Source organism: Mesoplodon densirostris, chromosome 16 (genome assembly GCF_025265405.1).
Source record: "Mesoplodon densirostris isolate mMesDen1 chromosome 16, mMesDen1 primary haplotype, whole genome shotgun sequence".
Lineage (NCBI taxonomy): Eukaryota > Metazoa > Chordata > Mammalia > Artiodactyla > Ziphiidae > Mesoplodon > Mesoplodon densirostris.
This window is the reverse complement of record NC_082676.1, coordinates 58,493,063-58,513,490: the sequence shown is the minus strand read 5'-3', so window position 1 is coordinate 58,513,490 and position 20,428 is coordinate 58,493,063. Positions and strand designations below refer to the sequence as shown.

The 20,428-nt window shown below is 45.6% G+C and overlaps 1 protein-coding gene, 1 long non-coding RNA gene and 1 other non-coding gene across 3 annotated transcripts in view; 2 read left to right on the top strand and 1 right to left on the bottom strand.

Moving 5' to 3' along the window:
• EMP2 (epithelial membrane protein 2) overlaps nucleotides 1–20,428 on the bottom strand; it is a 42,437-nt gene that overhangs the window by 13,947 nt on the left and 8,062 nt on the right. The gene's annotated exons all lie outside the window — the stretch shown is intronic.
• LOC132476793 (uncharacterized) lies at nucleotides 9,545–17,885 on the top strand. The gene is made up of 3 exons (XR_009530167.1): nucleotides 9,545–9,633; nucleotides 10,771–10,886; nucleotides 16,667–17,885. It is a non-coding gene; the product is annotated as an uncharacterized LOC132476793 (long non-coding RNA).
• LOC132477178 (small nucleolar RNA SNORD66) lies at nucleotides 15,594–15,669 on the top strand. Its single transcript, XR_009530203.1, has one exon. It is a non-coding gene; the product is annotated as a small nucleolar RNA SNORD66 (small nucleolar RNA).

The window sequence follows — 20,428 nt, the reverse complement described above, 5'->3', positions numbered from 1 at the left end:
CTTGTGTTAGTATTTCTGAGGGGCAGATTCCAAGAAGTAGAGGTGCTGGGTCAAAGGATAAGTACATTTAATTTATCTTACTTTTAATTTTTCAATTCAATTCAAACTTAATTTACTACAAAGCATACTGGACACTGTTAGTGCTGTGCCAGCCTTTATCTTCAGAGGTTTTCAAAGGGTATAAAGTACTGGACCAACTGTTATGTATGGACTGGGTAGGTAGACAAGCCTTGATGTCATGTTTTCTGAGTTAATAACATCCCTTAGTTCCCCCAGAAGTATAATTCTGGCCTATACAGACTAGCCTCTGCCATCCCCGTGGCTCTTCCCAGCGGTGCTCTCTCCTTCCCATGTTTTCTCCTGCACTGGGACTCTGTGGACCCTCTCTGGAGATACTGAAGAACAGACAGCTCCTTGGGCTATAGATGTTGGATGAAGGCCAGCCCAACAAACCCAGGGTGGCATCAAATTCATCTTCGCCATTCACAGAAATTTATTTTCCCTTCCAAAAATGTCATACTGAATGCTGATCCCTCCTGTCTCCCCTTTTCCTTGTGGGCTTCAGCGCTCTGCCAGCCAGGTCTGGTCTCAGTTCCTTGGAGCGGAGCTTCCGGGAGCACCCTGTCCCTTCCACCCTCAGCTGGCTCTCTCTCACGCTGTCCAGGTCTCAACTCAAGCATCCCCTCCTCAGAGAAGCGGCCCTGATCACCCAGTAGCCACGCCCCTCCGGTACTGTGTATCCCATCAGTATCTATCCCATCCCCCTGGCTTATTTTCTTTAGAAGATTTTCACTGTCAGAAAGCATCTTATTTGTTCCCTTGATTGTTATCCATTCCCCCTCTTTCTCTGCTGTGCTGGGTGCACAGAAAGCTATTTGCTGTCATTTCTAGTTCTAGGAATGTAGAACTATAAAGGCTCTGGGAAAACTCAAAGCCCTGATTGTCCAGAGGCAGGAACTGAGGCCAGAAAGGGCCATGACACGCTCAGATCCCAGAGCAAAGCAGGAGCAAGAGAAGGACTGGGGGGGGTCTCCTGGCCCCCACTCCATTGCCCTTTTGACCTCAGTGGGAGACCCCTCACAGGGTGCACAGCAATCTTTCAATAGTCAACAACCATTTCACAAAAGCCTCTGTCACCTTCAAGCACAACTTTCAACGAGCAGTCTGAATCACGTTGTTTTTCCTTTGGCGATTTCTTCAGGGGCTGAGCAGGACATTCTGAGAGGCCACCTGGGTTGGGGTGTTTACCTGTCTGAAGGTGGGAGACTGTACTAGATGAGCTTTAAGTTCCTGTCTAGAAATCAAAGTCTTATGATTTGCAGAACTTCTCTTTTAAAAATATGTTTTGGGGCTTCCCTGGTGGTGCAGTGGTTGGGAGTCCGCCTGCTGATGCAGGGGATGCAGGTTCGTGCCCCGGTCCGGGAGGATCCCACATGCCGCGGAGCGGCTGGGCCCGTGAGCCATGGCCGCTGAGCCTGCGCGTCTGGAGCCTGTGCTCCGCAATGGGAGAGGCCACAGCGGTGAGAGGCCCAAGTACCACAAAAAATAAATAAATAAATATAAATAAAAATATGTTTTGATCTACATAATACATGTGATGATTAAGAAAACAGAAGGTAATAGAATCAAAGGCATATGATGAAAACCACAGCCTCTGCCCTACCCCAGGCCTGACCCCTGGAAGCGATCTCTTTTAACACTTTCAGCTGTTTAATTTCCCCATAGTTCCATATGTCCAAACAATATTCATATATTTCTCTTTCCTGATTCATCTATTATAAACATGACTGACTTCCTGCCTAAGGAAGAGTTTCTTTCACCATCATCACTGTCCATCTTCCTACTCCCACCATCCCAATATAGTCTTATCACACATAGATAATTCTCACTTACGCTATGACCATGCAAACGTTGCACACTGCAGGGCCAAATAGTGTACTATGATTGCACTTTTTTCTTAAAAACTCTTCTCTTCCCTAGCATTACTAATTGTCTTTTCCCTGCTCTCTCTGTGGCTCTGTCTATTTTCCCCATTTCTTCAGTTCTTTCCAAACTTCTTATCACTCCAAGACTTCTACTGCAGAACCCCAGATGCAAAGCAATGCACAGTTTCAGTTGCAAGCCTATAATTAGACTCCTCTAGACTCCTCCTTTGCAGTGCCCTGTCTCAAGCCAGTCCCTCTCTTCTAACTCTGTCCTCCCCTGCTCTCTGCCAGGAGCAGCCTCAGCAACTGCTGCTGTCACAGGACAAGCAAGACAAATATTCTTCAGGCAAGACCAGCAAATCTGCTCCTAACTGTGACCAGGGCACAGGATGCCAGCATAACCTCAAGACATGTAGGAGACAAAGCAGATCCCTGGGGAGGGGGTGTGCTCAGAGGGGGTCATCCCACAAGAAATGAGACTCCTCATGATTAAAGGTCGAGTTGCAGTTTACACAGCGTATCTTGTGTTGGATCTTCATGTCAACCCTGTGAAGCTGGCAGGGCAAGGTATCATTATCCCCATTTTACAGATGAAAAACTGAGGCTCACAGAGGCATCACATGATTCCCCAGAGTTCACAGAGTTGGGACTCTAACCTCTGGTTTTCCAACTCCAAATCCAGGATATTTTTATACTACCCACTTTCCTGCTCCCGTGCTTAGAGCTTAATGAAAATCAGGCGAGAGGGCACAGGCATCATCAAGTCATCTTTGTCTGCTTCACCTTTGGCTGGATTTCCCTCAAGCTTTGCACCAGGCAGGGGGGATTTGGGAAGGCAGCATCTCTCTGTCCTGGCCATTAGCTAAAGTTGAGATATGACTGGGCTAATTAAGAGAGGACTTCATTAAAATCTATGTTTTAGTCATCATTTGTACTAAAAATAGAATTTCTTGCATTTTTAATCCTATTAGCTCACCGGCCCAGCTGAAGCATGTGTTGTCTTTATTGATCTACTCTGAGATTGGTTTGGACTTTGGATAGAGATTTTCCTTGATCACTAAAAGGATTTATTCAGTCACAGTAGAAAGGACTCAGTTCTGTTTTCTAAATTTATCACAATGCACCCCCTTTCCACCCAGAAACTCAGGTGGATCTCGTCACCCTGATTTAGGTGCATCGTAGGAATCATGGTAAAGCATTTTCAGACTGAAGACCTAAATACTCCCTATTCTATAAAATACCCATAAAAATAATCACATAAAATAATAGAGAACACAGAATATTAGAACTTAAGATTTCTTTTGGAAAGAAGAGAAAGGGAAACCTCTCCTAGAAGCCTCAGAAGCAGCGGATTAAAGCTCCACAATCAACTTGATGTATGCTGCATCTGTGGAATACATGAATAGACAACAAATCATCCCCAATTGAGGAGCCAGGAGTCAGTGCTGTGCCTCTGAGGTGGGAGAGCCAACTTCAGGACACTGGTCCACAAGAGACCTCCCAGCTCCACATAATATCAAACGGCGAAAATCTTCCAGAGATCTCCATCTCAACACCAGCACCCAGCTTCACTCAACGACCAGCAAGCTACAGTGCTGGACACCCTATGCCAAACAACTAACAAGACAGGAACACAACGCCACCCATTAGCAGAGAGGTGGCCTAAAATCATAAAAAGTCCGCAGACACCACAAAACACACCACCAGACGTGGACCTGCCCATCAGAAAGACAAGATCCAGCCTCATCCACCAGAACACAGGCACTAGTCCCCTCCACCAGGAAGCCTACACAACCCACTAAACCAACCTTAGCCACTGGGGACAGACACCAAAAACAACGGGAACTACGAACCTGCAGCCTGCAAAAAGGAGACCCCAAACACAGTAACATAAGCAAAATGAGAAGACAGAAAAACACACAGCAGGAGAAGGAGCAAGATAAAAACCCACCAGACCTAACAAATGAAGAGGTAATAGGCAGTCTACCTGAAAAAGAATTCAGAATAATGATGGTAAAGATGATCCAAGATTCTATTTCCCAGATCCAAAATCTTGGAAATAGAATAGACAAAATGCAAGAAACAGTTAACAAGGACCTAGAAGAACTAAAGATGAATCAAGCATCAATTAAAAACACAATAAATGAAATAAAAAATACTCTAGATGGGATCAATAGCAGAATAACTGAGGCAGAAGAACGGATAAGTGAGGTGGAAGATAAAATAGTGGAAATAACTGATGCAGAGCAAAATAAAGAAAAAAGAATGAAAAGAACAGAGGACAGTCTCAGAGACCTCTGGGACAACATTAAACGCACCATTCGAATTACAGGGGTTCCAGAAGAAGAAGAGAAAAAGAAAGGGACTGAGAAAATATTTGAAGAGATTATAGTTGAAAACTTCCCTAATATGGGAAAGGAAATAGTTAATCAAGTCCAGGAGGCACAGAGAGTCCCATACAGAATAAATCCAAGGAGAAATATGCCAAGACACATATTAATCAAACTGTCAAAAATTAAACACAAAGAAATCATATTAAAAGCAGCAAGGCAAAAACAACAAATAACACACAAGGGAATCCCCATCAGGATAACAGCTGATCTCTCAGCAGAAACTCTACAAGCCAGATGGGAGTGGCAGGACATAATCAAAGTGATGAAAGAGAAAAACCTGCAACCAAGATTACTCTACCCAGCAAGGATCTCATTCAGATTTGATGGAGAAATTAAAACTTTTACAGACAAGCAAAAGCTGAGAGAGTTCAGCACCACCAAACCAGCTTTACAACAAATGCTAAAGGAACTTCTCTAGGCAAGAAACACAACAGAAGGAAAAGACCTACAATAACGAACCCAAAACAATTAAGAAAATGGGAATAGGAACATACATATCAATAATTACCTTAAATGTAAATGGACTAAATGCTCCCACCAAAAGACACAGATTGGCTGAATGGATACAAAAACAAGACCCATATATATGCTGTCTACAAGAGACCCACTTCAGACCTAGAGACACATACAGACTGAAAGTAAGGGGATGGAAAAAGATATTCCATGCAAATGGAAACCAAAAGAAAGCTGGAGCAGCAATTCTCATATCAGACAAAATAGACTTTAAAATAAAGACTACTAGAAGAGACAAAGAAGGACACTACATAATGATCAAGGGATCAATCCAAGAAGAAGATATAACAATTGTAAATATTTATGCACCAAACATAGGAGCACCTCAATACATAAGGCATATACTAACAGCCATAAAAGGAGAAATCGACAGTAACACAATCATAGTAGGGGACTTTAACACCCCACTTTCACCAATGGACAGATCATCCAAAATGAAAATAAATAAGGAAACACAAGCTTTAAATGATACATTAAACAAGATAGACTTAATTGATATTTATAGGACATTCCATCCAAAAACAACAGAATACACATTTTTCTCAAGTGCTCATGGAACATTCTCCAGGATAGATCATATCTTGGGTCACAAATCAAGCCTTGGTAAATTTAAGAAAATTGAAATTGTATCAAGTATCTTTTCCGACCACAATGCTATGAGACTAGATATCAATTACAGGAAAAGAGCTGTAAAAAATACAAACACATGGAGGCTAAACAATACACTACTTAATAATGAAGTGATCACTGAAGAAATCAAAGAGGAAATTAAAAAATACCTAGAAACAAATGACAATGGAGACACGACGACCCAAAACCTATGGGATGCAGCAAAAGCAGTTCTAAGAGGGAAGTTTATAGCAATACAATCCCACCTTAAGAAACAGGAAACATCTCGAATAAACAACCTAACCTTGCACCTAAAGCAATTAGAGAAAGAAGAACAAAAACATCCCAAAGTTAGCAGAAGGAAAGAAATCATAAAAATCAGATCAGAAATAAATGAAAAAGAAATGAAGGAAACGATAGCAAAGATCAATAAAACTAAAAGCTGGTTCTTTGAGAAGATAAACAAAATTGATAAACCATTAGCCAGACTCATCAAGAAAAAAAGGGAGAAGACTCAAATCAATAGAATTAGAAATGAAAAAGGAGAAGTAACAACTGACACTGCAGAAATACAAAAGATCATGAGAGATTACTACAAGCAACTCTATGCCAATAAAATGGACAACGTGGAAGAAATGGACAAATTCTTAGAAATGCACAACCTGCCAAGACTGACTCAGGAAGAAATAGAAAATATGAACAGACCAATCACAAGCACTGAAATTGAAACTGTGATAAAAAATCTTCCAACAAACAAAAGCCCAGGACCAGATGGCTTCACAGGTGAATTCTATCAAGCATTTAGAGAAGAGCTAACACCTATCCTTCTCAAACTCTTCCAAAATATAGCAGAGGGGGGAACACTCCCAAACTCATTCTACGAGGCCACCATCACCTTGATACCAAAACCAGACAAGAATGTCACAAAGAAAGAAAACTACAGGCCAATATCACTGATGAACACAGATGCAAAAATCCTCAACAAAATACTAGCAAACAGAATCCAACAGCACATTAAAAGGATCATACACCATGATCAAGTGGGGTTTATTCCAGGAATGCAAGGATTCTTCAATATACGCAAATCAATCAACGTGATACACCATATTAACAAGTTGAAGGAGAAAAACCATATGATCATCTCAATAGATGCAGAGAAAGCTTTCGACAAACTTCAACACCCATTTATGATAAAAACCCTGCAGAAAGTAGGCATAGAGGGAACTTTCCTCAACATAATAAAGGCCATATATGACAAACCCACAGCCAGCATCGTCTTCAATGGTGAAAAACTGAAACCATTTCCACTAAGATCAGGAACAAGACAAGGTTGCCCACTCTCACCACTCTTATTCAACCTAGTTTTGGAAGTTTTAGCCACAGCAATCAGAGAAGAAAAGGAAATAAAAGGAATCCAAATCGGAAAAGAAGAAGTAAAGCTGTCACTGTTTGCAGATGACATGATACTATACATAGAGAATCCTAAAGATGCTACCAGAAAACTACTAGAGCTAATCAATGAATTTGGTAAAGTTGCCCGATACAAAATTAATGCACAGAAATCTCTGGCATTCCTATATACTAATGATGAAAAATCTGAAAGTGAAATCAAGGAAACACTCCCATTTACCATTGCAACAAAAAGAATAAAATATCTAGGAATAAACCTACCTAAGGAGACAAAAGACCTGTATGCAGAAAATTATAAGACACTGATGAAAGAAATTAAAGATGATACAAATAGATGGAGAGATGTACCATGTTCTTGGATTGGAAGAATCAACATTGTGAAAATGACTCTACTACCCAAAGCAATCTACAGATTCAATGCAATCCCTATCAAACTACCACTGGCATTTTTCACAGAACTAGAGCAAAAAATTTCACAATTTGTATGGAAACACAAAAGACCCCGAATAGCCAAAGCAATCTTGAGAACGAAAAATGGAGCTGGAGGAATCAGGCTCCCTGACTTCAGACTATACTACAGAGCTACAGTCATCAAGACAGTATGGTACTGGCACAAAAACAGAAAGATAGATCAATGGAACAGGATAGAAAGCCCAGAGTTAAACCCACGGATATATGGTCACCTTATCTTTGATAAAGGAGGCAGGAATGTACAGTGGAGAAAGGACAGTCTCTTCAATAAGTGGTGCTGGGAAAACTGGATAGGGACATGTAAAAGTATGAGATTAGATCACTCCCTAACACCATACACAAAAATAAGCTCAAAATGGATTAAAGACCTAAATGTAAGGCCAGAAACTATCAAACTCTTAGAGGAAAACATAGGCAGAACACTCTATGACATAAATCACAGCAAGATCCTTTTTGACCCACCTCCTAGAGAAATGGAAATAAAGACAAAAATAAACACATGGGACTTAATGAAACTTAAAAGCTTTTGCACAGCAAAGGAAACCATAAACAAGACCAAAAGACAACCCTCAGAATGGGAGAAAATATTTGCAAATGAAGCAACTGACAAAGGATTAATCTCCAAAATTTATAAGCAGCTCATGCAGCTCAATAACAAAAAAACAAACAACCCAATCCAAAAATGGGCAGAAGACCTAAATAGACATTTCTCCACAGAAGATATACAGACTGCCAACAAACACATGAAAGGATGCTCAACATCTTTACTCATTAGAGAAATGCAAATCAAAACTACAATGAGATATCATCTCACACCAGTCAGAATGGCCATCATCAAAAAATCTAGAAACAATAAATGCTGGAGAGGGTGTGGAAAAAAGGGAACACTCTTGCACTGCTGGTGGGAATGTGAATTGGTACAGCCACTATGGAGAACAGTATGGAGGTTCCTTAAAAAACTAAAAATAGAACTACCATATGACCCAGCAATCCCACTACTGGGCATATACCCTGAGAAAACCATAATTCAAAGAGAGTCATGTACCAAAATGTTCATTGCAGCTCTATTTACAATAGCCCGGAGCTGGAAACAACCTAAGTGTCCATCATCGGATGAATGGATAAAGAAGATGTGGCACATATATACAATGGAATATTACTCAGCCATAAAAAGAAATGAAATTGAGCTATTTGTAATGAGGTGGATGGACCTAGAGTCTGTCATACAGAGTGAAGTAAGTCAGAAAGAGAAAGACAAATACTGTATGCTGACACATACATATGGAATTTAAGAAAAAAAAACGTCATGAAGAACATAGGGGTAAGACAGGAATAAAGACACAGACCTACTTGAGAATGGACTTGAGGATATGGGGAGGGGGAAGGGTAAGCTGTGACAAAGTGAAAGAGCGGCATGGACATATATACACTACCAAACGTAAGGTAGATAGCTAGTGGGAAGCAGCCGCATAGCACAGGGAGATCAGCTCGGTGCTTTGTGACCGCCTGGAGGGGTGGGATAGGGAGGGTGGGAGGGAGACGCAAAAGGGAGGGGATATGGGAACATATGTGTATGTATAACTGATTTAATTTGTTATAAAGCAAAAAATAAAAAAAATTTTTAAAAATAAATAAAATGTACCAAAAGAAACCCACAACCCACAGAAAAATTTAAAACTGGTGAGCTTTAGGGATGCCTGTGGGATTATGGATAGAAAAAAAAAAAGATTTCTTTTGAAGGAAGAAGAATCAGTAGCTGGAATAGAAGGAGCAACAAATGGGTTTCCTTGAGCCGAAGTAAGAATCCTTTGGGGATCAGACCTGGAGCGAGTAGGGGAGGGGGGAGGAGGGGGCAAGGCACAGGGAGGTGTAGGCGGGGCTATGGAAATTCTGCACCCAGCATGCAATTTTCGTGGTTCAGTGAACTTCAAGTTCTAAAGGCTGATGGTTAAAAAAAAAAAAAGGCTGATGGTTTGGGATAAGGGGTGGTACTCCCAGAAATGTCCCTCCAGACCTCTGATGACAAGCAGGATATGCCCAAGAACTGGCATCTCCTCGCTGCCCCCTAAGTAGCAGTGCTGTCCTATTACACCTTGGTCCAATGTTTGCTTGAAATGTGTGTGTGTGCATGTGAGTGTGTGTGTGTGTGTGTGTGTGCTGCACATCTAGCACTGGGTGTGGAGAAAGTCCTGCTGGTGACTCACCGGCCCTCCCTCCCCCAGAAGCAACTTTTAATCTGTCGTTGATGGTGGGACATCACCAGCAGGGTCGTACAGGTGAAGAGAAGGCCGAGGGACCTTCCCACGGGTGATGTGAGTGTCCCCTCCTCTCCTTCCCTTCAGAAAAACAGAAATCCCCACCACAGGGAGCCCCGGCCCCTGCCTGCTGTTGCTGAAAGGAAGTTGCTTTGGCCACGTTCCATTACGTGCAGGGGAGCGAGAGTGCGCCAGCAGCTTCCCGCGGCTGTTAGGATGACCGCTCGACCATCTGATTCTAACCCCACCCTCGGGAGTTCTCCCTGCCATTTAAACTACGGCCCATTCTCAGCTGAGTCGGAGCCTTTTCCCAGAATTGTAAGCAAAAGGACAATCCTGAGGTCTAGAACCTTTCAAAACAGACCTGAGATGTTTGGTGTCTGAGGTTTCCCCAGCCCAGAAGGGCTCCACCCACGGGCCCCACTCCGAAGGCCAGGGAGGCTCTGGGCGTTGAGCCCTGGGGAAGGCCAGCTGGTAAGCAGTCTCCCGGGCCCCACGGCCACAGGGACTCCAAGGCCCACTCTGGAGCTGGCGGTTCTGCCCCAGGCAGGCTGAGACCCCGCACCTCCACCACATACCACCCACAGCACTCAGAAGGGACAGTGGCTTTGGCCTGTTTTCAGGAAGGCAGAGGTCAGCTCAGCCTCCTTCCTGCCTTGGTATCTGGACACCAACCAGCCCGAATGGCCAGGCGTCCAAGATGCCCTGGGGATGATGGAAGCCCTTCGCCCTGGGTGGCCCAGCTTTGTGCTTACTGGGTCTGAGGCTTCTAGGCACAGAGCCAATGCTTGCCTCTGTCCGGAAATGGACACTGGGATTTGGCAGTGCTCCAGGGCAGAAGCCACTGAGGACGATTCTGCCTGAGTCTTTCAATCCACTGTAATAATAATAACTACTATATCAGCAATAGTGATAGCCAACATTTATTGCCTAGTATGTGCCAGGCACACGTATTAACTTATGCATTCCTCACAAAAACACTATGCTGTAGGTGCTATAATTAGCCTCATTTTATAGGTAAAGAAAATAAGGCTCAGAGAGGTTAAGCAACTTCTCTAAGACCATACAGCTAGTAAAGGCTGGAGCTGGGATTTGAAGTTAGACAATCTGCCATCCGAGAAGCCACCATGTTGCCCACCTTAAATCTGAATTTCTCTTCCCTTTTGGGATCCTGTCATCCTCCGGCCTGATCAGGAGATGGGTCCAAAGTCCTGGGGCCACATGTGGCTTTGGATGCTGGCCATTACTACGTGTCAGGCAACAAGCACTCACTGAGCGCCCACCGCTTACCGGTCCCTGGTGACACACGGGTGAGTAAGGCAGGCTCCACATGCCATGGGGGCGGCCAGGTACATAAAGAACAAGGGCGTGTAAATAACTAAACATGATGTGATGACATGCGTGCTATGAGGACGTCAAGGAAAGTGTGATTGGCCCCATGCTGGGGTCGGGGCAGCATCAGAGGCTTCATGGAGGAAGTGACATCTGGGCTGGGTCTCAAACAATGGGCGGTTTGCCAGGCAGAGCCGTAGGGACACGGTGTTGCAGGCAAAGGGAACGGGATGCTCCGAGGCACAGAAGCATTACCAGTGTGAGCAGGGGGTGAGCTGGACAGGGCCCGGGGCTGAGCCAGAACTCTACGCCAGGTGAGAAGCTCGATGGGGCTTGGAAGTTTGAGTGTTATCCTGGGGGCAGTGGGGAGAGGGGGAAGGCCTTGAAGCAGGAAAGGAATAAGATCTGCCTGTAGAAGAAAAACATCCCAGAATTAGGAGGATGGATTAGAAGGAGACGAATTGGGGGAAGCTGTCAGAGAAGCCCTAGTGAGAAAAGGAGAGGGTCCAGATGAAGGTAAAAACTGGGAGGTGAGCAGAAGGGAGGGATGGAGACTCTTCAGGAGAATCAGCAGGACCCGGGGATGTGTGGGGCATCGGGCAAAGGATTCCGGGGGCTCAGAGTGGCCGCTCGTTCCACTAACGTGCTTGGCTTAGAGCAGGAAGAGCACATTTGAAGGGTGAGGGAAACAGTTCACCGGTGTTAGAAATGTCTGGTTACCAACGGTGGAGATGCTCCCCGGCAACCGGAAATATGGGCGGCACTGTCACCCAGGAGGAGACAGGAGCTGGGCACAGAAATCCCTGTGTCGTGGGTGTGTGGATGTGAGATACAGCCGCTAGTAACTATGAAACAGTACCAGGGAGAAAGGGCTGGGAGAGAGGAAGGGTCGGGGGAAAACCAAGAGTGGATGGTGGGACCCCAAAGCCAAGAGAGAGAGAAACAGAGTAGGAAAAAGGAATCAGGATGGAAAACTAGCTCACTGGCAAACTTGATAATAACAATTGTAGTGAAGTAAACTAAAGCCCGTCTTTATTTTTCTCCTCTTAGCACCTCTCATGGCCCGATGTTATGTTGTAGTTGTCATTTGGGGGTTAACTTTCCCCCCGGCCACAGTGTCAGGGACCTGGCAGGTTCTGCAGGTCGGTATTCTCAGCACTTACAACAGTGTCTAGTTTATAGGTGGTGCTCAACAAATGTGCTGAATGAATGAAGCAAAGAAGGAAGGGAGGGAGGGAGGGAGGGAGGGAGGAAAGGAGCCAGATTTCAAGGGGCTAAAGTGCTAAGAAGTCAAGAAATGTTAACGAACATTGTAAATCAATTATACTTCATTTTTTTTCAATGTTGAAAAATAAATTAAAAAGGAGTCAAGAGGGCTTCCCTGGTGGCGCAGTGGTTGAGAGTCTGCCTGCCGATGCAGGGGACACGGGTTCGTGCCCCCGTCCGGGAAGATCCCACATGCCGCGGAGTGGCTGGGCCCGTGAGCCATGGCCGCTGAGCCTGCGGGTCCGGAGCCTGTGCTCCGCAACGGGAGAGGCCACAACAGTGAGAGGCCTGCATACCGCCAAAAAAAAAAAAAAAAAAAAAAAAAAAAAAAAAAAGGAGTCAAGAAATGGAGCCAGACTTTTCCTCTCAGTTTGGCAATACAAGAAGAAAGAAATATTTATCAAGGCTCTGAAGTCCCTTCCCGAGGAGAGAACTCCAGGCCCAGATGGCCTCACTGGTGAATTCTGCCAAACATTTAACGAAGAATAATACCAACTCTACACACACTCTTCCAGAAAATCGAAGAGGAGGGAATGGCTCCCAACCCACCCTATAAGGCCTGCATCACCCTGATCCCCAAACCAGGCACGGCATTCCAAAGACAGGAAAAATACAGACCAGTGTTTCTTATATTCATACATGCAAAAGGTTTTAACAAAGTGTCATCAGCAAATTGAATCCTCCTATTAAGAAGTGGAATCGGGCTTCCCTGGTGGCGCAGTGGTTGAGAATCTGCCTGCTAATGCAGGGGACACAGGTTCGAGCCTTGGTCTGGGAAGATCCCACATGCCACGGAGCAGCTTGGCCCGTGAGCCACAACTACTGAGCCTGCGCGTCTGGAGCCTGTGCTCTGCAACAAGAGGCCGCCATAGTGAGAGGCCTGCGCACCGCGATGAAGAGTGGCCCCTGCTTGCCACAACTAGAGAAAGCCCTCGCACAGAAACGAAGATGCAACACAGCAAAAATAAATAAATTAAATTAATAAACTCCTACCCCCAACATCTTCTTTAAAAAAAAAGAAGTGGAATCTATTTCCCCACCCACCGAACCTGGCTGCCCTTGTGATTTCTTTTATCAATAGAAGGCAGCAAAAGTGCCAATTCTGAGCCCAGGCCTCAGGAAGGCTCACACACTTCCTGTCTGCACAGCTACCACGCAAATGAGCCCAGCCTGGGCCGCTGGATGGTAGATTACATGGAGCATAGATGAGCTTTTCTCCAGCAAGGGCCACCTAAGGCCAGCCAGCCCCCAGCTGACCCACCTGCTGGCCACAGAGATGTGAGAGAGACCAGCTAAGCCCAGCCCATATTGCCCACCTACAGAATGATGAACTAAATGTTTTCTCTTTTAAGCCATTATAGCCCCGGAGATACTGCAGGCTCAGTTCCAGACCACCGCAGTAAAGCAAATATCACAATAAAGTGAGTCATGTGACTTTTTTGGTTTCCCAGTGCATATAAAAGTTACATTTACACTACACTGTAGTCTATGAAGTGTGCAGTAGCATTATGTCTAAATAAACAATGTACATACCTTAATTTTAAAATACTTTACTATAAAAATTGCTAACCATCATCTGAGCCTTCAGCGAATTGTAGTAGTAACATCAAAGACCACAGATCACATAACAAATATAAGAATAATGAAAAAGTTTGAAATGTTGTGAGAATTACCAAAATGTGACAGACATAAAGTGAGCAAATGCTGTCAGAAAAATAGTGCCAGTAGCCTTGCTCAATGCAGAGTGGCCACAAACCTTTAATTTGTAAAAAACGCAGTATCTGCAAATTGCAATCAAGAGAAGGGCAATAAAACGAAATGCGCCTGTGCATTTCAGGATGGTTTGTTACACAGCAAGAGCTAACTGATATAGGGGAAACTCTGCGTTGTTAGATTCAGAGTTCCTCAAAGACAGAAACCATGTCTTACTCATCCCCAGTGCCCAAGGTTACTCAGCAAACACTTGGTGAATGTCTGCTAGTTTGCACGGCTTTGGCGGAAGAGCTAATAACCGCCATTCTGCCAATGACTGCTGTCTGACCCCATCAATTAAAGAGCTCCCTGCTGGTTGCTGTCATCCAAGGAGCTCCCTATAATTATGCCACCCACTAAACCCACACCCCAGGCCCAGAGAAGGCTGGGACCTGCAGGCACTCAACATGTCATTCAGATTAGGTGACTGAGGTGAGGCAGGTGTCAGAATCAGGGTGTTTGCCGCCCTCACAGCCATTAGGTTAGGAATGTTCTTATCTTCACAGAGCATCTCGTATCACAGCCATTAGGTTAGGAATGTTCTTATCTTCACAGAGCATCTCGTATTAGTGACTTTCACTTAACCCTCAGGAGATCAGTGGCACTCACTTTAGCAGCCTATTCATCTTTCCTAAACTGTCATTTCTGTGGGTGAATTTTGCCAGCAAGTTAGGGACTGGGAATCACTGCCTACAACTCAGCCAGACCCAAGGAGCCCCAGGACCAGGAAGCCAGGCCTCCACCTCCAGGTAAGTTAACCCATGAAGGGGACAAAGGCGAGAAGACCAGCAGGAATTAATATGTGCAAAACACAGAAGAGTACAGACAGAGCCGGACTGGACCGCAGTCTAGCAGCCTAACAACTCAGTGCCTCAGTTTCCTCATCTGTACAATGGGGATGACAATGGTATGCCCACCTCCTAGGACCATTGGGAGATAACAGAGTGAAAGTGCTTAGAACAGCATCTGGCACAAAGCAAGTGCTTTGTACATGCACCGATCATGACCAGCATCACAGTCAAGGAGTTTCTTAGAACTGCCACCCCCAGACCTTTCCCCTCCCCACAGAGTTCTCTCCTTATCCACTGCCACTTTCAGGTGGCAGTCATCAAGTGGAAATAAATCACCCAGCTGTCTCCAGAGGGGAAGAAGTGCAAACAGACAACAGGCAGCTCAAGGCATGTGGACAGTTAGGGGATATTTCAGGCACCATCCTCACTGTGCTTGCGTCAATGTTCCCCCAGTCAGCCATTCCTGCACCACCTGCAGAATCTCAGGTATATCCATATACCACCTGTGTTACTAGTAGCCTACTCACTTTTTAAACTTACATTTTTATAAAAAGAAACCTTATATCACAACCGAAATGGAAAGTTAGCAGTTGCCTGCCATAAATAGAGGGTGCTGGGAAGAAAGAAATACAAGGAAAACAGAACAATGTTATTCAATTCCAGCTAGAAACTGTTGCTGCTCAAGACTCTGAGTCCAAGGCCAGCTTCCTTTCCCTTTGCTGAAGCAGGATGTCACGTGTGTTTGGGAAGTTTTATTAAAGACATATTAGCACAAAACTGAGATTTTCTTCTTGGAGGGTTGGGAGGGAATTTAAAAGAGAATGATTTAAAAGGGATTCTATCTTATTTAATGCTGTGTATCTAGTCTACCTGAAGTATCTGTGATCATTAATTTTCTGTGTCAACTTGGCTGGGCCACAGAGTTTCTGTGAGGGTGTCTTTGGATGAGATGAAGATTTAAATCAGTGGGCTTTGAGTAAAGCAGATTACCCTCCATAATGTGGGTGGGCCTCATCTGATCAGGTGAAGGTCCAAATAGAACAAAACACTGACATCCCCCTCACCCCCGAGCAGCCTTCGGACTTGAATTGCAACATCAGCTCTTCCCTGGGTCCCCAGCCTACCAGCCTACCCTGTTGACTTTGGACTTGCTAGCCTTCGTAACTGCGTGAGCCAATTCCTTAAAATAAACCCCTCTCTCTATATATATAAACACACACACACACACACACACACACACACACACACACACACACACACACATCCTATTGGTTCTATTTCTGGGAGAACCCTGCTTAACACAGCGTCTCTCCATTGGGGTACCCAGCCCATACAGACTCACTAACCTGAGAGCTGGCAGGTCATGTCCTTTAACTAGGGGTTTGGGGGCCATAACAGGAAGGGATGCCCTCTATTAAACACCCAAGATCAGGCAGATGCTGAGCCAGCTAGGGAGCCATCCCCATGAACTTGAAATGACACTAACATTTCCCCACCAGCATGACCTGGGGGACTGTAAGGTTGCCCTGCTGGAAAGAAAGGCAGGCCCCCAAACCTCTTGCCCTTCCGACTGGGGAACCTCTGATGACGTGTGTCTGCAGCTATGACACAGTCCGGCCGTGGAATTGGGAAACAGACCCCACACAATGAGAACTGCAGACTCATGCAGTCTTAGCTGAAAGGCGTTGTGTGATCATGCAGAACCACCCCTGCCCCAGCCTCTGCCTGGATTATTTTTATAGCAACCAGTTTCCATTTGTATGCGCCCCAGGAATGGAGACCTCACCACTTCCTGACACAGCACCTGATAATTGGGCCCTAAACATTAGAAGAAGGTTTTCCAAACTTCAGTCACTGGCTTACCTCCCTTCCTGAGTACCACTGTGAGATTTTACTTCATATTTGTCATTAAATAAACCCACTCTCTAACAGAAATACATGTATTTCAGGAAGAAATATTTTGCTCCTGGGAATGGAGAATCAGCATGACCTGCCACAGAGATTGATCGTGAAAATTAATAGCCACCCCCCCACAAAAAAGTTCACAAGTTCTGGTTCAATGCTGTTGTCCACCAAAGGGCTGAGTGAAGACCTGCCCTGTCTGGTTAAAGAAGGAAAACTAGAGTCAAAGAGACGTCTTCTCCTTGATGGAATCCCTGGCGGCCAGTGGTTAGGACTCAGTGCTTTCACTGCCATGGACCTGGGTTCGATCCCTGGTCAGGGAACTAAGTTCCCACAAGCCATGTGGCGTGCCCCCGCCCCACCCCCCCAAAAAGGAACAAAAACAACAGAGTGTGACAGCCATAAAATGGAATATTACTCAGCAATGAAAAGGAACAAAAGGAACAACATACTACATGTACAACACCATGGATGATTCACAAAACCTTATGCTGAGTGAAAGACGCCAGACACAAAGAGTGCATACTGCCTGTGACATTGTGACTTATAAAAAATACAGCTTTAAAAAAAAAAAGAAAAAGGAAAACTAGAGTCGAAGAGGTATCTTTCCCTTGATGGAATCACAAGAGCTGAAAGACCATTGAAAAGGGAACCACTTTGTCATTGAGTGATTTAATGTCATTTAATGTCGTAACCAGCAGCACCTAAAATCACTCTAGCATCGTGAAGAAAACAGCCTTACGGAGGGCCCTGCCTTCCACGGATTCCAATTCTCTCTCAGGTGGTCCCCATGTGCCCTTCAGTCCTTCCCACCATCCCCCAGCCTACTCAGGTGGGCCCAGCCTGTCCCAGACCTAGAAGCCTCGCTTAGCCCCAGGGGCCCTGGCCCCCAGCAACCTGCTCTAGATCTATAGGAATTTCACCAGTGGAAGTTTCTTAGGAGCAAGAAACTAGGACAGGACTGGACACTGAATTAAAACCTGGGGAAGCAGAGAAACTGGAGCCCTCATCCACTGCTGCTGGGAGTGTAAAACGGTGCACCCACTTTGCGAAACAGTCTGGCCAGTCCTCAAACGATTAAACACAGAGTTATCATAGGAGTCAGCAATTCCACTCCTGGGTAAATATCCAAGAGAAATGAAAACACTAGCACAGAGAACTATACTATCTTGTAATAACCTATAATGGAAAAGAATCTAAAAAATAATATATATATGTACATATATTTATATACACAATAACTGAATCACTTTGCTATAACACCTGAAACTAACACAACATTGTAAATCAACTATATTTCAATAAAAATTTTTTAAAAAGGAAATGAAAACACATGAGCAACAGAAATATACAGGAATGTTTACAGCAGCATTATTCACAATAGCCAAGGGGTGGAAACCACGCAAATGTCCATCAACTCATGAATGGATAAACCAAATGGGTTATATCCACACAACAGAGTATTATTAGGCCATAAAAAGAAATGAAGTACTGATAGACTCCACAACATGGATGAACCTTGAAGACATTATGCGAAGTCGAAGAAACCAGACCCAAAAGATCACAGAGTACGATTCCATTTATACAAAGTGTCCAGAATAGGCAAATCAATAGAGACAGAAAGCAGATTTGTGGTTAATTAGGGCTGAGGGGGATGGGAAAATAGGAGGGTGATCTCTAAAGGGTATGGAGGGGTTCTTTTGGCCGTGGTGAAATGTTCCAAAATTGACCGTGGTGATGGTTGCACGTATCTGTGGATATACTAATATACACTGAACTGTACACTTTTTAAAACTCATTAAGAGATTTTAAAAAATACAATGAGAGAGCTCTGAGATCACTGGAGGCTGGTATTTCAACATCCCCAACCCCCGGGTCTGACACAAGGACACCTAAGAGCCCTCTGTGGCCCCTGCGGTGGGAGGGAGGGTAGAAACCATGGGTCAGGACCCAAGGCCTTGAGTTGGTCTGAGCGAGAAGTCCCACCCCACCCACGATGGCACCCAAAGGTGACCATCCCACACCTACAACTGACCACCCACTCCCTAGGGCTGGGACTGAGCCAGCCCCTCACTTTCCAGGACATCCCAAGAGGCGGGGAGTATGTGACCCCATTTCCCAGCCATCTGTTCCGAGCATACAGTAGGTGCTACTCGAGGACATGAGGACATGGACCACCCACTCAGTCCTGACCCTCACAGAGCGCCCCAAAGGACCAGCGGGAGGAGTCAGGACCCCAGGCTGTGCCCTTCCTTCCCCAAGGCTGGCGCGGGGGAGAAGACTGAGCTTGCTCCCCCCCACCCCACATCCAGGGCACCAGGATGTTTGCACGAGCCGTTCCCTGTCTAGAAAGTTCTTAGATCTGGGGGTGAATGGCTCCTTCCCTTCATTCAGCCTCAACTCCAAAGCCCCCTCCTCAGAGAAGCCTTCCCAGACCATCCAAGATAAGTGACCCTGTTTTATTTTCCTTAAATCACTGCACATCATCTGCTGTTTTCTTCTTGATCTCTAGTCCCTTCTTTTGTTCTGTCTCGTCCCTCTAGACTGCAGGCAGGGGCTTATGTCTGTTTTGTCCCTGCTGTGTCCCCAGTGCCCAGGGCAGTGCCTGGCACATGGTGGCTCGAGGGATGGTGACCTGTCAGGAGCTCTCCTCCCGACTCAGGCCTCACCCGGAAGGCCCAGAGCAGCGAGGAGGTGACGACCGGGAGAGTGTCCAGTGAGGGGCCCTCACTGGTGATGAAGGCTCAGCATCCTCCTGTCCCTTGGGATTCTCAGGGCCTCCGGCTCACCTCTGAGTGCAGGAGCATGAATATTCCGAGGCTCCTCATGCCCTGCCTGGAAACTGCAGAAAAAGCACCTGGGACAACACAGGTGAGGTTGAGGGGGGCTCAGGCCAGGCTCCGGGGCACACCTGGGGCCATGAGCCCAGGGAATGGGGAGCATAACTTCCCAGACATCTCCAGACTTCTCGAAATTCCTGGGGAGAACGGGAAGCTGCGAGTCCTTAGCAGCCAATACTCACCGCAGCTGGGGGTGGGCACATCGTCCAGTAAAGGGGACCTGGATGGGTCACCAATGGTGTCAACACCACCGTGATCATTCTGCCCTGTGTCCCACCTGCACTATTCATGACCCACACTGTCTTTAAAACACGAGTCTCGGACTTGCCTGGTGGCACAGCGGTTAAGAATCTGCCTGCCAATGCGGGGGACACAGGTTCGATTCCTGGTCTGGGAAGATCCCATGCGTGGAGCAACTGAGCCCATGTGCCACAACTACTGAAGCCCGTGCACCCTAGAGCCTGCGTGCTGCAACTACTGAAGCTCGAGTGCCTAGAGCCTGTGCCCCGCAACAAGAGAAGCCACCATAATGAGAAACCCACGCACCGCAAGGAAGAGTAGCCCCCGCTCGCCGCAACTAGAGAAAGCCCACACGCAGCAACGGAGACCCAACGCAGCCAAAAAAAACCAAACAAACCACGAGACACACTTGATTAATTTTTCAATGTGTATTATACCATAAATGGAAAATCAGTACCACTTGCCAAGCGACTGACATTTTAGTAATACACTTAAAAAAAAATATGAGCGTATTACAGTTTGTAACCTTGCCTGTAGGCTACAGAAATCATCTCCAAATGCCTGTGGGCGTGCAGACCACACTCTGGGCGGGAGGATGATTAAGTCTTTTCTGGGCTCCGGCCTAGAAGAATGTGACCCCGAGTCACGCTGACATAAAGGGACGCTGACCATGCCACTTGGGCCTGATGCCCTCCAGGCAGGACCAACTACAGGAGGGGGAGGGAGCTG